The following is a 16,254-nucleotide window of genomic DNA, read 5'->3' on the forward strand; positions in this document are numbered from 1 at the left end:
AGAAGATGCAGTGTTTGCGAACTTGTATAAAAGGATTGCTTTCTGCAAGGGCCATCCTCCCAGTTTCAAAGCAAGAATGGAGTCTAGGGGTCTATTCCCAGTTGTTTCAAGTATCAAAAGCCTCGGGAGGGTTCAGAACAGTCTTGGATCTGGATGGATGGCTTCCATCGATCTAGCGAATGCCTACTTGCATGTCCCCATGCATCCAGCTCACCATCGCTTTCTCAGATTTTCGTTGGAAGGGTTTCACTTCCAGTTTTAGTGTCTCCCTTTCGGCCTCTGCTCTGCTCCCATAACCTTTTCGAAGATACTGTCAGCCAACTTTGCAACCCCCAGGGTCAAGGATGTAAAAATCTTCCATTATTTGGACGACCTGTTGCTGCTAGAATCTTCAACACTTCTTCTTCTGGAGCATGTGGCTCTTACCTGCGAAACGCTCACCCGGTTCGGCTGGTTGATCAACTATCTTAAAAGTCTGATGCAGCCGACTCGGATCTTAAAAAATATCTCGGAGTGAAATTCAACACAGTGGAGGGTTGAGTTTTTCTGCCCCAGAGGAAAATTCGGAACATTCAGATCCAAACCATGAGGGTGATGGGCAGTTATTTTCTGATGGAATTCTCGGAATAATATCTGCCACGATCCCAGTAGTTCCATGGGCCAGGTGGCAAAGAAGGAGGTATTAGTGCAATTTCCTTCTCCAATAGGATCGCCACTCCTTGGCTCAGATGATTCCAATGGCTATCAGGCATTCCCTGATTTGGTGGACTGTTTCTTGCAACCTTGCCCGGGGTGTTCCGATGCGGCCTCCAAAGCCAGTAGTGCTAACTACGGATGCCAGTCTTCTCTGTTGAGGAGCTCACTGCCTGGGACAACAGGCTTAGGGCCGCTGGAGGCCTCAAGTGTCGCAGAATTCAAACCTCTTAGAGTTGGAGGCCATCTGGTGCTCTCCTCTAGCATTCCGACTTATCTTGGAAGGACAAGCTGTCAAGATTATATCAGACAACAAGATCACTGTCGGGGGACACCAGAAGTCGAAATCTTCTGAAGGTGGCATGCCAGATTCTCTTGTGAGCAGAGAGAAATCTCAATTCCCTGACAGTGGCCCACCTCCTGGGGCCCGAGAATGTCCTAGAAGACCAGTTGAGTTGGAGCTTTTTGGACCGAGTGGGGCTTGAATCCAAAATACCAAAATAAGGGATTTTCAGAGCCTGGGGGTTGCCTGCAATAGACCTCATGACGTCGGAGAATAACTTACAACTCTCTTGCTTCTTCTCCCGAAACTTGCCATCCACAAGCTTACGGCCAAAATGCTCTGTTCAACCATGAAACTTTCCCCTGGTGTATGTGTTCCCTCTCCTTCTTTTGATCCTCAAAGTCCTATTGAAGATTCGCCAGGAGGGGGTCATGGCAATAGCAATTCTGTTGTTCTGGCCCAGAAGGCCATGGTTTCTGCTAGTGTTAAGGATGAAGATGTGCCATCTCACTGCCGCCTTGTCGGGATCTCCTGCTCCAGAAGGGAATGTGTCATCCGACTGAAATAAATGGCGTGAAAATTGTGAGGAGACCTTTGAAGGATTTGGGCCTCTCAGAACGAGTGTTGAGTACCTTTATTGCAAGCTCGTAAAAAATCTAAAAATTTGACCTATTACCGGGTGTGGAAGGCCGTCTGTCGCATCGCTGCGGAGAGAGGTTTGGAGCCCGAGTCCCCTTCAGTCTCAAACATTTTGGAGTTTCTCCAGCAGGGACTTGATAATGGGGTAGCCTATAATTCCTTGAAGGTCAAGTTGTCTGTCCTCTTAGCTATGACTAATTCAAGATGGGCATTGGATCCTGTTGTGGTCCATTTTTCTGAAGGCAGCCATAAAAATTACCTCCCCTCAAATCCTTTTTTCCTAAATGGGATCTGACTCCCTTTGATCCAACATCTTCTTATTCATTATTTCATCTAACCTTTAGGACAGTGTTCTTGACGGCCATTGCCTTCACTAGAAGGGTCTCCGAATTATGCGCCTTTTCATCCACAGAGTCTTTTTGTTTGATTTTTTCAGATAAGATTGTTCTTAGACCAGTCCCTAGCTTCCTACCGAAGGTCTCTACTGCCTTTCACATGAATTGGGAGACTATCCTGCCATCCTTCCCCGTTGATCCGTTGCAAGATGATTGGAAGAGGCTGGACCTGGTCTCCTCTGTTTCGACTTACCCAGAGCGGAGTGGTGATTTTCGCAAGCAAGACCAGCTTTTCATCTTTCCTATGGGGCCTAAAAAAGGAATGGCGGCTCTGCCTAAGATTGTCTCTTCCTGGATTGTAAAGACCATTCTGATCGCATACGAGTCGCTGGGCCTTCCCTCTCCTGCGAAAATCAGAGCACATTCGACGAGAGGTATGGCAGCTTAATGGGCAGCCTATGCAAAGGTGTCACCTGAAATAGTGTGCAAAGCAGCAAGCTGGAGCGCACACAACACTTTCATACAGCACTATAGACTTAATGTAGCCTTCTCTACGGCAGAAGCATTTGGTTCTTCTATTATCTCTGTGGCTGTCGGCCATTAAATTTATTAAGCAGAAATTTTACATCCCATAGTAGGCTGACACGGGGAGGTCCAGGAATAAGGAAAATTGTTATCCATACTTACCGTAATTTTCCTTTCCTGGATCCTCCCCATGTCAGCTGGAGATTCCCGCCCTATCTTCCGTCTAGAGGAAGGGTGTTTTAAATGCTGGTCTGGTCCGACGGCCACCCTTTATGGGCTAGAAAAAAGGTGGTCCTGGGGGGGGGGTTCCAGAGGAGGTGGACCTGACCCATAGTAGGCTGACATGGGGAGGATCCAGGAAAGTAAAATTTTGGTAAGTATGGATAACAATTTCCCTTAATGCTTCAGTTATGTATGAACACAGTGATCATTACCGATAACTCCCTGTGTTCATTCACAAAAGTAAGGGGCCAGTAAATAATATAGGGGCCCAGGCAGCAGGGGAAATCTGCACCATGCGGGGTGTTTCGGGCGTGCCCAGGCACATCCGGCACACCCTACTGTATGTGCAGGCATATTTCCCTGAAATGTACATTGATCACCCAGAGGGGATAGTTTTTTCTCAACCGAAGTGGAGTTGCTCTAATGTTTTTCTCTGTATACAATTAAATGGGAATGTAAAACCAGCCTGAAGCAGCACTGATATCAAATGTAAGTGGAATGCATCTGAAAAATTGCTGCATTTGCCTATATATACATAGGACAATACATACGTATTTAGGGATTATATCTCCCTATCCATGTCCAATTTAAAGCAGTACTCAACCCCCCCTCCCCCCATGTTTTTTCATTCTTACCTGCAGTGCTTTAGTGCCTCTTCAAAGTACATCCTTACTCATACAGCAAATCCAGCATTTTTCTTACTGTGGTCCACTGTTCAAGTACCACACAGTGGGTCCCATGCTGCCATCTTGGTTGTCTTCAGCTAGGCGCCTCCTCTGGGTGAAGGCAGCAAGCTCTGATCAAGTGTCAAACCCGCCCTATGGAGTCACAAAACGGAAACAAAAAAAACCTATCCACATATTTCATGTTTCAGTTGATTCAATTGATGGTGTGTTTTACATAAGAGGGTTGGCAGGTCGCCAAGATCTAGTCTCATATAAAAAAAAGGAAAATGTCAATGCCTGTTTTGTTAACATTTTTTGTTTTTCTACAATGCATATACAGTAGATACAGAGATGAATGAGAACCTGTTGTACTTGCTCAGATAATATAAATATTTTAGTGTGCATGATCTGGCTCACTTTAATTATTTTGCCTCAAAGTTGTTCAAATTGTTAGGAACGTTTTAAACGAGGCACTAGCACTTTAAACTCATTTTCTAATTCTGTATTCTGACTACACAATTTTCTTTAGACTGGAAAGCTAGTTAAATCCACATCTAACTTTTTTTTATGCTCATGTCGTAAAATAATTGTTTTCCTGCAATAAGCAAAACGGACTGGATCTATATGGAGAGGTAGGCTATATGACCCTTTACCATTGACTCTGCCCATGGATAGACCTAGAATTCTGTCACCAACGGTATCCCATTCTTTTGTGCTCTGGGACCATTTGAAATTGAATGCTTCATTAGTGTCAGACTTTACTCCTCTTGCTCATGTGTTTCATAACCTAGACTTCCCTCCAGGTATGGATATTCGAGCATGTAAATGGTGGACCAACAAAGGCCTTTACAGTATCTGGCACTTTTTCATTCAACGTGGGGTTTTCACTCTCTCCCACTGTGTTTCTGAATTGGAGAGGCTCCTGTTCTAACAGTTTAGTTGTCATCAAATAGCTCATTATTTATGCACTCTTAAGCCCTGTACACACGATCGGTTTGTCCGATGAAAACAGACCACAAGACTGTTTTCATCAGACAAACCGATCATGTGTGGGCCCCATTGGTTTGTTTTCCATCAGTGAAAAAAAATAGAACATGTTTTAAATTTTTCCTATGGATAAAAAAACGATAGAAAAAAACGATCGTCTGTGTGGAAGTCCATCGGTCAAAAATCCACGCATGCTCAGAATCAAGTCGACGCATGCTCAAAAGCGCTGAACTTCATTTTTCTCAGCACGTCGTAGTGTTTTACGTCACCGCGTTTTGGCACTTTTGGATTTTTGACTGATGGTGGGTGGGCAAGACTGATGAAAGTCAGCTTCATCGGATATCCGATGAAAAAATTCATCGGATTAGATTCCATCAGATATCCGATCGTGTGTACAGGGCTTTAGGCCACACTTGGTTGAACCCCCTTCATTAACTAGTTTATGAAAAGTGGTGGACTAAGGTTTGGGGCTTGAGAGGTGGTATCTCTATGGTAAATACATTGTATACTCATTCCCCCCTCAGAAACAACCTTACATATTGGCTTGGGAAATGGACATTGATTGTGTTGTGGGACTGGAGTCTTGGTGCTCTTGACATCAGGTCTCCTTTAAAGGGACCCTGAATGTGTCTCTGATAAAAGCTAGTCTTAAGGTTCTAAATAGATGGTATTTGGTCCCTTCTCACCTTGCCAGGATGTATATGAACGTATGTCCGGATTGCTTCAGAGGATGTTTGATAAGGGGTTCCATGCTCCACATCTGTTGGGAATGTCCAAAAATAAGGGTTCATTAGAATACAGTGTTTTCCATGCTCCTTGGAGTGACAGGTTTTTCTATTTTGCAGCAACCTCAAATTCTCCACAGGGCTGACCTTGCCCTATGCGGCGATTGGTCTTTTATATCCTTTTGGCGGCTAAAATTATCATCGTGGGAGTATGGAAGACACCTTCAGTTTCAATGCGACATTTGAAACTTATAATCTTCTGGATAATGATTCATGAAAAAGTTGCTAGCCTTATTAATGGCAAACCAGCAGATGTGGGCACCATGGGCAGCATAGGTGAATGTGCCCCTTGCCTCCTCTGAGATGACTGTCTAGGTAAAGTTCTCTTTTAGTCCTATTAGTCCTAGGTCGATCTCATCCTCTTTTTCCATATTTTTCTTTTTTTCTTTCCTTTCTTTCCCTTTGGTTTATACCCTTACACCTGAATAGTTTTGTGTGTATCTTCACTGAGAAATGTTCGCAGCCTTCTGAGCATAGTGAATTATTTTCATTTTTTTTTCAGTGCCACTATTCAATATTGCACTCTCCGTGATAAGTAGTGGATTGACATGTGATGTTCTGTATATGCTATGTCCTATATTGCATTTTTCTCATCTCCATTTCTTTATTTTATGTTGTACACTGGCGTTTGACCAGGGCACCTTCTGGTCTCACTTCCTGCTTCTGCTCAACATTTTTGTTTGCATACTATGTCTTTCTATATAATGGCTGCTTGTATGAAAAATTGGATTGTCTTCTTTTAAAATAATACAAATTTTTGAAAGAAAAAAAAATCTGCGCTTTTGCTTAGTTCTTAAAAATCATTTATGAAAGTAGTTTCTCATTTTGGGTGTTTGCAGGAAATTGCACATATACCAAGAGAAAATATGGAAATAAGGACAACATTTTTCAGCGATTTTCATAACTTACTTCAAAAACTTCATTCACGTGTCTGTGATGCTAAGAGACACTCATCAGCACACAAAATTGTAATACTACTCCTACAAAAACCTACACTGTTATACAAAATATAATGCAACGAAGGGGTAAGAATAGGAGAGCTAAGTGCTGTAGAAAATCAATTTCTTTGCATCTGCAGTTTCCCGACTTTAATGCATCAGTAGAAAAGTCACAGCAGGGTCCACAGAGTACAGAACTAGCATTCTCATTGCTTTAAATACAGCTTGTGGGAGCTAGAGAATCATGTACAGCATATAGATGGCTTTTTACATACCAGTCACTGTCGGCTTTAGCTTACTTTTTCTATGTTCTTTCAGGAAAACGAAAGCCACAGTCAATACCAAAAGAGTGCTAATATTCATTTTAGTTCAATTTTCTCCTAAAACAATATTCCTGATACGCAGAAAAATTCTACAGGGCACAAGGATTTAAATATCTTACATTTTAGAGCTATATATCTAAAGTATATCTATAACAAGAAGACCAAGTGGTATTTTAAATAATTTAATAGACAGCCATGTTACAAATGTATAGAGAGAAGTAACAGCTATTATAGCAGCAAAAGGAAATTGAACAAGAAAGACATTTTTGATATTTTATGCCTAAATGCTGGTGTCATCTTAAAGCAGAACTCCAGTTTTTCTAAAAGTAAAATCATATATTTCTTGCCCAATATTGTAATTTTTTTTTTTTTTTAATTATGGTATACCAAATATGTTTTTTTTTCTTTTTTTAGCAGTATGCATGTGATTAAGTGATTTAAAAGTAACCCAAAGTCACGAAAAAGGGTTGGTTCCCAAAATCACTGAAATGTGTTGGCTAGATTCCTTTTCCTTTTACAAGTAAAGTAAAAGTTCTTTACATCTAAAGATCTTTTGACTATTAGGATTTGCTATGACCTCCTGACTTTCCACACCTCACTATAAGGAGGTTATTTTGCTTTTATATTTGCATGAGGGGCACACATCACTGCACAGAACAATAAGGTTCTTCCTAGTCCCTCCCTATGTTTTCCCTTTTCATTTGATAGACAATCACATTTAGTAAAACAAGTGGTTGATGAAAGAGCAGGTCATAAAAGCATTACGATAAGGATAGTAAAACAAACCAAAGAAAATACCAAGCTCAACTTGCCAGCCTACAACCTGCTTGGTTTGCTTGCCTTGTAACGACGGGCCTGGCCGCGTACACACGGTCGGAATTTCCGACAAGAAAAGTTTGATGTGAGCCTTTGATCGAAAATTTAGACCGTGTGTAGGCCCCATCAGACATTTTCTGTTGGAATTTCCGACAGCAAAAATTTGAGAGCTGGTTCTCAAATTTTCAGACGGGAAAAGTTCTTGCTGCAAATTCCGATTGTCTGTGTGCAATTTCGACGCACAAAAAACATGCATGCTCTGAATCAATTCGACGCATGCTCAGAATCATTAGACTTAATTTTTCTCAGCTCGTTGTAGTGTTTTACGTCACCGTGTTCTTGAGTGTCAGAATTTTGTGTGACCGTGTGTATGCAACACAAGTTTGAGCCATAATACCATTGGAAAAAATCCATGTTTTTCCTGTCGGAATTTCTGATCATGTGTACGTGGCATAACAGTTTGCGTTAAAAACAGAGGTTTAGTTAGCAACTGTAAATGTGTAAGTGTGCTAACTAAACCTCTGTTTTTAATGCAAACTGTTAGACTAGGTTAGGTTAAGTTAATTTGGTTGGTGCAGGCTGGCTGGCAACTTGAACTGGAAATTTTCCTTGGTTTTGTTTTAAATGTGTTACCCTTCCATGTGCTCCTTGCTGCAAATGGCAATTATAGGTGGGGACAGTGGCCATTTTTTTTGTACTGTTGGAATACTGGTGAGAACCCCTTTGCTGCCATTGTGCTATACGCTGAGTGTCCAGTGCGCCTCTGTGCCATTAAGGAAGGGTGGGCTCACCTGCCCTCTGCCTATCCATTATAATGCATGAGCTTCTACTATAGAGTCTCTCAAAAATGTATAGAGTTAAGACTGTAGATAATACTGGTGACCTTGTCACGGCCTCTGCAGCTTACAAATGTAAATGTGTGCTAACTAAACCCCTGTTTTTATTGAAAACTGTTAAACAGGTTAATTCAATTGGTTGCAGGCTGGCTGGCAAGTTGAGCTGGGATGAGGTGGGTGCTTTTCTGATTCAACTACAAGGCCATAAACATAGACTTTTTAGAACATCTGGTGGAAACAGATCTGTGAGATGCAGTGTCCTGTAACAGCTTTATCTTTGCTTCTGCCTTTAATCTGGTTTGCTGGATAAAACTGTCTCTTTCTAGATTAAGAGCATTGAAGCTCTTTAATTCTTCCAGTGAACCTTCTGTGTTCATACCTTGTAAGACATTAATGAATTTGTTACTGGTAAGCTGATAGTGCTCATATGAGGCAGAAAGTTGTTTAATGGTGCCCTCTAATAACTGTATTAGCTTAAGTAACAATTTTCTCCCATAATAATCTCAAACTATTTGATAATTCAGTCCTTAAAGCTTCATAATTCTCCATTACTTTCCAAGTGGGTTTAACTGAGCATTTGGGTAACTCGGTTTCCTCAGGATCTTGTGCTGGGCTAGCTGTGAGTTCACATTCAGAGGCTTGGTTACTCATGGCAGAATGACTGAGTGATAAGCAGGCAGAATCTCTGTGCTGTAAGATGACACCATGCAGTGTTTGTGAATTGCAACAATAATTCACTCAACTTGGTGGGTGTACATGCAGCCAAGCAGGATACAATGATGGTCAAGTTTTTTGGTACCATCGAAGCTCTCTATGTGTTCTTATCTTGTTCAACACAGCGCTGGGAAAAACTCAAAAACGCTTGCCTATGGTTGTTAAGTCAGAGTCCGAAACAAGGTGGAGTGCAAGAACAGAAGCAGTGAAGCTGGACATGACAGACAATGAAAACGAGACTATTAAAACAAGAAGTGATGCAAGACAGCTATATAACCGCATGTTGAGTTATGATTTTCTGACTTTGCTAGGATTCTGCCTTCACAGAGAAATGGATGAAAGGTTCACCCGTTTGCATGACACTGACGCCAAGTTTGGGTTCCTTCTCGATGTCGGGGGACTGTGTTCCAGCGCCTACAATAACGACCTAAAAATCAAGTGTAAAAATTTGGGCGAATTCTACAGCTCTGATGTTGATGGACAGCAGCTATATGAAGACATTTTGGATTGCAGAATGTTGCTATAAAGTTGTGCCAACATAAAAAATATCAAGACTAGAGTTGAGCGAACCCGAACTGTAAAGTTCGGGTTCGGTACGGACTTTGGGTTTTTCCCGAACCCGGACCCCGAAAAATTGGAAAAAGTTCGGGTTCGGAGTTCGGGAAAAAAAAATTCAATTACCAGACCCTTTAGGTCTGGTATGGATATTAAGGGGAACCCAGCCGTCAATTTAAAAAAAAAATGACGTGCGGTTCCCCCTAAATATCCATAACCAGACCCTTCAGGTCTGGTATGGATATCAAGGGGAACCCCGCCGTCAATTAAAAAAAGGACGTGCGGTTCCCCCTAAATATCCATAACCAGACTCGTTATCCGAGCACGTTGACCTGGCCGGCCGCAGAAAAGAACCGCACCAGGCCACATGCCCTCAACATTGGGAGGGTGCTTTGGGGTGCCCCCCATATTGATGCTTGCAATTGTTTTCCAGCAAGAAGGAAAAATAAACCAAAAATGTTGTTTTCAACCGTCTTCGACTGCCAGTCTGTATAAATTCAGTGTGTGGTGAACCCATTCAAGGGGTCACACACCCCGCTACCGAGCTAACCCCTCACATATGGTGGAGAATGCGGGTAATTAAAGTAAACCCAAAATGGAGGAGATACTGAAACAGCTGGTTTTATCAAATGCAAATCAACTGCAGATGAATGCAGATTTGCAGCGGAGCATTGCAGCTCAACAACAGAGCCTTGCAGCTCAACAACAGGCTCACCAAGAGAGCATGGCAGCTCAACAACAGGCTCACCAAGAGAGCCTTGCATCTCACCGAGAGAGCATGGCAGGCTTGGAACAGAGACACCAGCAGCAAATGGAGACCATCGTGACACAGCTTCAGAGACAGCAGACCGAGGCTGGGAGTCAGGCCAGTAACATACCGACTTTTCGGGACAGAGAACTGGGATACCAACAAAACCCAGCAGAGAATTTTCTGTTGTTGGAGGAGTGCAAAGACTTTGAAATATTTGATTCATTTACTGGTATCCTTGGAAACAGTCCACCCTTAACATCTCACTGGGAGCAGTGGGACACATATTGTGAGGATCTGACCAAGTACACAAAGCTAACTAGTTTTGAAATATGGGGAACAAAAGAGGTGGATTATCTTCGTCTTGATGACTTTTCAAGTCCCTATCACGATGAAGAAGTTATCAGTAAAACCCCCACTCTTGCTCAGCTAAACAGTGAGGAGCTTTGTGAAGACCTATTTGAAAGAGTCCCCATACCTGTGCAAAAGGCTTTGAGTGGTGCTGAAATGAACATGGATGAAATTGATCAGGTGATCATAGTGGGTGGAGCCACTTGTGTACCTAAAGTTCAAAAATGGCTTCTTAAAGCAGTGGGCAAGGAGGAGTTGGGAAAGAACATAAATGCAGATGAAGCAGCAGCTATGGGGGCTGTATATCAAGCAGCTGCTCTTAGCAAGGCATTCAAAGTTAAGCCATTTGTAGTTCAAGATGCAGCCAAGGAAAATACTTGTTTTCGAGGTGCTGTAGCCAAAAAGCAGGAAAGGACAATTGAAGAGCCCTCCATAGGCCGAAGAAGCTGTGCCATTTTGCCTTTCATAGAGACTCAAAAGCTTTTCTGTCCTCCGCAGAATGTGGCCACAATTGGAGGTGTGAGAAGCCCAGCCATGGAAGCGGACTATTACAGCCCCGAACACTCAGATGACAGTGGTGCAACCCCAGTACAAGATGAGCGTGACTCTGATGATGAGGGAAATAACAGACAACATGGACAAGATGTTGAAAGTCCAGTGCATCAATATGAGAATGACAACAGCGATGATGACATGAAAGGAGGAGGCAGCGGATCTGAGAATGAAGCAAATGATTTAGAAGATGATGAACCTAGGGAGCGAACATCCAGCGATGTAGAAAATGGTAGCAATAATCGTAATGCTAGTGACTGAAAATGAAGATGCTCAAAATCACATTGCCAGTGACTCGGATGATGAGCCAACCAGACAAAAAAGGCAGTGGTGATGATGATACACCTGTGAAAGGAGGAGCCAGTGACTCAGAGGAAGAAGAAGACAATGAAGATGATAAACATGATATCAGTGATACATCAGTGATACATTCTGATTCTGATTCATGATTCTGTTGAAAATTTGAAAGAAATAAGTGTCATCGAGGAAAAGAGGAAAGCAAAGGTATTTCTGGGAATATAGCGAGCAATTAATGCCTTCTCAACATGAAGGGATGCTGAGACCGTCTGAATGGGACAGAGACACACTTCCCAGTAATATGTACCAGAAGAATGGTCTGCATCACGACAAGTACACTGTGAAGAAATCTCGCAGGACAGATGTGAAAGACCTGACTCCAAATCCAAGAAAACTTCTGCAGATTGGTGGTGAACTGCGTAAACTGAAAAGTAATCAGTGACCTAACACCCGTATCGGAGCTTCCTGTCACTGCCAGGCCGCGATCTCATAAGGAGAAAAACAAGCTGGCTTCCAGAGCTTGCCGTCTAAAAAAGACAGCCCAGTATGAAGCCAATAAAATGAAGCTGTGGGGCCTGAATACTGAATATGATAATTTGCTGTTTGTGATCAATTTAATAAAACAAGAGATAATGACACAAATACAAATCCCATGGGTGAAATGGGCTTTGGATTCTCTCCGGTACTACCTCGTGGGTAGACAGTTTGAACTGGTGACGGATCATGCCCCATTGAGGTGGATGGCACAGAACAAAGAGACCAATAGGAGAATAAATAGGTGGTTCCTGGCCTTCCAGGAATTTAGTTTTGTGGTAACGCATCGCCCCGGTGCTAAAATGGGGAATGCAGATGGGTTATCCCGAGTGCATGCCTGCCTGGAAACCTGTGTCCCAACCCTAGGGTTGAAACAAGAGGGGGGGGTATGTGACAGGAAGTCAGGTAAATCTGTGGGTGTTGTCATAGACGGGACATACATTTCTGCCTTGTGTTAGACAATACACTAATCATTATTAGGCATCGGTTGCGAGAAATAGCCAGGAAAGGTTGGAGGGCGTTGGAAGACTTCAGCTGTTCAGAATGAGGCAATTAAGGCCTCTATAAGTAGTCCAAAGGATTACCACTGAATTGCTGCATCATTCCTAAGACTTTGTGAGTAGGAGAGCAGCGTACTGAAAGTCTTCTGAGGAGGTGAGCAGAGGAGTGATTTTTCTGTGTGATAAAAATCAAAAGACTATTGTTTTGTGCTGTACGACCAGCACTGTCTGCCCAGCGCTAGGCTGAGCCAGACTCCATAGATAGGTTCCTGTGTGGAAGGTAGACGCCCAGAGTGGCTAGGATTTATTTTATGTTTGATTTTGTTTATGCTGTTTGGATGCTTGCAATTGTTTTCCAGCAAGATGGAAAAATAAACCAAAAACTTTGTTTTCAACCGTCTTCGACTGCCAGTCTGTATAAATTCAGTGTGTGGTGAACCCATCCAAGGGGTCACACACCCCGCTACCGAGCTAACCCCATACAGTAACCACATCCTTCATTGGCAGGGTGACAAGTCTTGCCAGTCGCATTAATGATGCATCCATGATTGGAGACAACAACAGAGGATTAACCTTTGGAATTTTCAAAGGATACAGTTTTGAGAATCTGTTATTCATACAGGCCTTTTTCTCTAGCCTTTGCCATTTTTGCCTGGATTAAATCCTTCAGTTCCTCATTGAAGGGAAATGAGATCAAATCTATCTTGAGATTTGTAAAGTACTTTATAAAAACTTATGGGGAGTTCCCTCCACTTCATGCTGGCCAATTTCCTCCTTAACTGCCCTTGCAAAAGGTGCTATTAGGGAAAAGTTAAAGGCTGTGGCTCTTCAACTTCTTTGTCCTCTGACAAACTTTCCAATTCAGATGCCATTTGATGACTCTGGCATGAAGTGCTAGGCATCCCAACCATCAACTAAAGACTAGAGACTTCATGTATCAACTCTTTGACCATTTCTTTAACGAAAGCCGTTACTTCCCTGACATCCACATCTTGGTCTCTTGTCGCTTCCTCCAAGCAGACTTGACATACTAGCTTATCAGGTAATGACTTTCCTCTGCAAGCACAGCAACTATTAGGGGCTGGTTGCCTGCAATGTTTTGGATATGTGGAGTAGGGATGGGCTATCTGTTCGAGTCGCTATCTGTTCGCCCGTTCACCAAACAGCGAACAATTTGGGGTGTTCGCGGCAAATTCGAAAAGCCGCAGAACACCCTTTAAAAGTCTATGGGAGAAATAAAAAGTGCTAATTTTGAAGGTTATTGATACATGTCCCCTGGGGTAGGACCCAGGTCCTCAAACACTTTTTCTGACAATAACTTACATATTAACCTTTAAAATTAGCACTTTTGAGTTTGTGTCCCATAGACTTTAACGGTGTTTGCGTGTTCGGACACATTTTTTGCCTGTTCACATGTTCTGCTGCGAGCCGAACCGGGGGGTGTTCGGCTCATCCCTAATGTGGAGTGATGGTGATGAGGAGAAGATATGGAATGGCGGTAGTAGCAGTGGCGGGATGATGACTTTGATAGACTTCGCCTGGAATGTTTGCGCCTAGATGGTGACCTATTTTAGCCTTTATGAGGCTCCCTCAGTCTTGACACTAAGGATTTTGAGGTTCTTTCAGGGCTGTAGATATTACAACAGTATTAGAACCAGATGCTCTTTTTTTCTCAATAAGGAGAAAAGAGGGTTTGGGACTTTATACGAGGCACGGTGCATGTGCCTCTATCCCTAATCCCATGCTGACATACATGGGAGAGGGGTTTGAGGGGTTTGAGACATTATATGAAACTTGCAGCCAGGGAGGCATCATGAATGTGTCTGGGAGGTAATTGTGAGTTTTGACCATATGAATTGCATAGTAACATAATACATATAAAAATGTAGCATACGTAGAATTTATTCCATATAATACATAATAACATGGTAGCATAATAACATATTGGTTCACAATGATATCATCATATAAAACACCAAACTCATTATTGTGTGTCTTCACGATAACGAAACATGATTTGAAATGGTAAAATCCAGTAGAACATAATGTTGGTAACAATCTTAAAATGTAAACAAATGGGCATCTAATAGCTCAATGTGTTTCGTGGCTAACTTCCACTCTTCAGGAACAGATGCAGGAAAGGTGTCTATAAAAATGTTAAAAATCAAATATTCAATTGGGTATGTCTATAAGAGGAGAAGGGAAAGGAAAATACAAAGTTGGATCCTCCACTCACACTTGCAGACCAACTATGAGTCTGGGCACAGGTGTGGAAAGCTGGAGGCCAGCTGGGAGGGTCATCAGCCCTGGGAGCTGAGGCAGTGACCCCCCCCATGGCACTGATGGAAAACCAACAGAAAAGGGCAGTCCCTGGGGATGAATCCCCCATGGATGATCAAATTGGCCCATCTAAGGAAAAGTGGAAATTTGTATATAATATAATAAAATATGAAAATATATAACATAGTGGCTAATAATTAGTGAGGGGTGTACCAGTGCTGTGACCATAAGGGTATTGAAATGTTCATGTGACAGGGCCTAGATAGAAACCAAATTGAAAAGTGATGAAAATAACAATGTACCCCAACAAGGGGGACTACTAGTGAGTAGGATAAGAAGCCAGCCACCAAGGCAAAGGTATGGAGAAGAAAACAATAAAGAAAGATAAAGGACTGCTACAATAGTACCTAGGACTAAGTGAACGGATGAGATCCAAATGGTGCACAGTATCCACAGGAACATCAACCACAGGGAGTGTCTCGTTGGGCTAAGTAGAGTAGAAATTCTCCAATGTGACTGGGAGCAACCACCCCACACGGCAGCTAATAGGAGGAAAGGCACCACCAGCTGAGCAGTGTGAACCGCTAGTCAGTTGACACCAAGTCGCCTGTTGTAAACTGCCAATGACAAAGCACACCAATGCCACTGGTATTGACGTAGTGAGCATGGCGTTGGGGGCTTTACTTTACAAATACACATTTTAAAAGAACAGAAATATTAACCATATACAATATACTGTATGTGTCGTGCATATCTAATAATCCACCTTATGAAAATTTTCATTATTAGCTACTTTATATAAAACATAAATATTGAATTATTTATAAAAATCTCAATTTATAAGAATGATCTGACTAATATACTGTATATGAAAAATAAAATTATAATAAAGCTCTTAAGATTTTAATTAACTGAAAGGCAATTTAAAATTTAATTTAAAATGAATTATAAGACAATTATATATAGGTATGTGTTTTTGCTTGATGATTCATTTAAAAACAATACATTTCAACCTATTGAACTCTGAAATACTTTAAAACATAATTACTAATAATTCAAACATATATTAAAGCAGTTTAGATTCAATAAGCTAGATGTTTTTAACCATTTCTCTATCAGAGTCATTTTTACATTTTTGCATACATTATTAAAATGCATATTTTAGACCTGAAAATTAGTTAAAGGAGTTGTAAAGTCTACATTTTTTTTTACCTTAATTGCATTCCGTGTATTAAGGTAAAATATGTTTAGTTGTCAGCATTGCCCCCTCAGCCCCCCTTTATTTACCTGACACCCCTTTCGATCCAGTTCCGTGCATGTCGGCAGATTGTTTATCCCCTCTCTTCCTGGTCTCTCTGGCTTTGCACTGGGAGCCATTGGCAATGGAGCAGGGGGCGGGGCCGAGTCCCTCTGTCTGTGTCAATGAATGCAGCAGGGGTGCGAGCATGCATGAGTACCCCCATGGTAAACGGCTTCGCATGGGGGCACTTGGCAAAGAGGAGGGGCCAGGAGCACCAACGGAGGGCCAGAAAAGAGGACTTTTCTGGTCGCTCTGTACGATTCCATTGCACAGAGTAGGTAAGTATAGACATGTTTGTTATTTTTTATTTTTTTATTTATCTTTACAAACCCTTTAAAACCCCAGAATATTGTATATTTTTAAAGCAGAGACTCTG

General features: G+C 42.1%; 1 pseudogene; it reads left to right on the top strand.

The window, feature by feature from the left end:
- The first annotated feature begins 11,090 nt into the window (after positions 1–11,090).
- Positions 11,091–16,254, top strand: part of LOC120910434 — a 93,366-nt pseudogene continuing 88,202 nt past the window's right edge.

This window comes from Rana temporaria, chromosome 8 (genome assembly GCF_905171775.1).
Source record: "Rana temporaria chromosome 8, aRanTem1.1, whole genome shotgun sequence".
Classification (NCBI taxonomy): domain Eukaryota; kingdom Metazoa; phylum Chordata; class Amphibia; order Anura; family Ranidae; genus Rana; species Rana temporaria.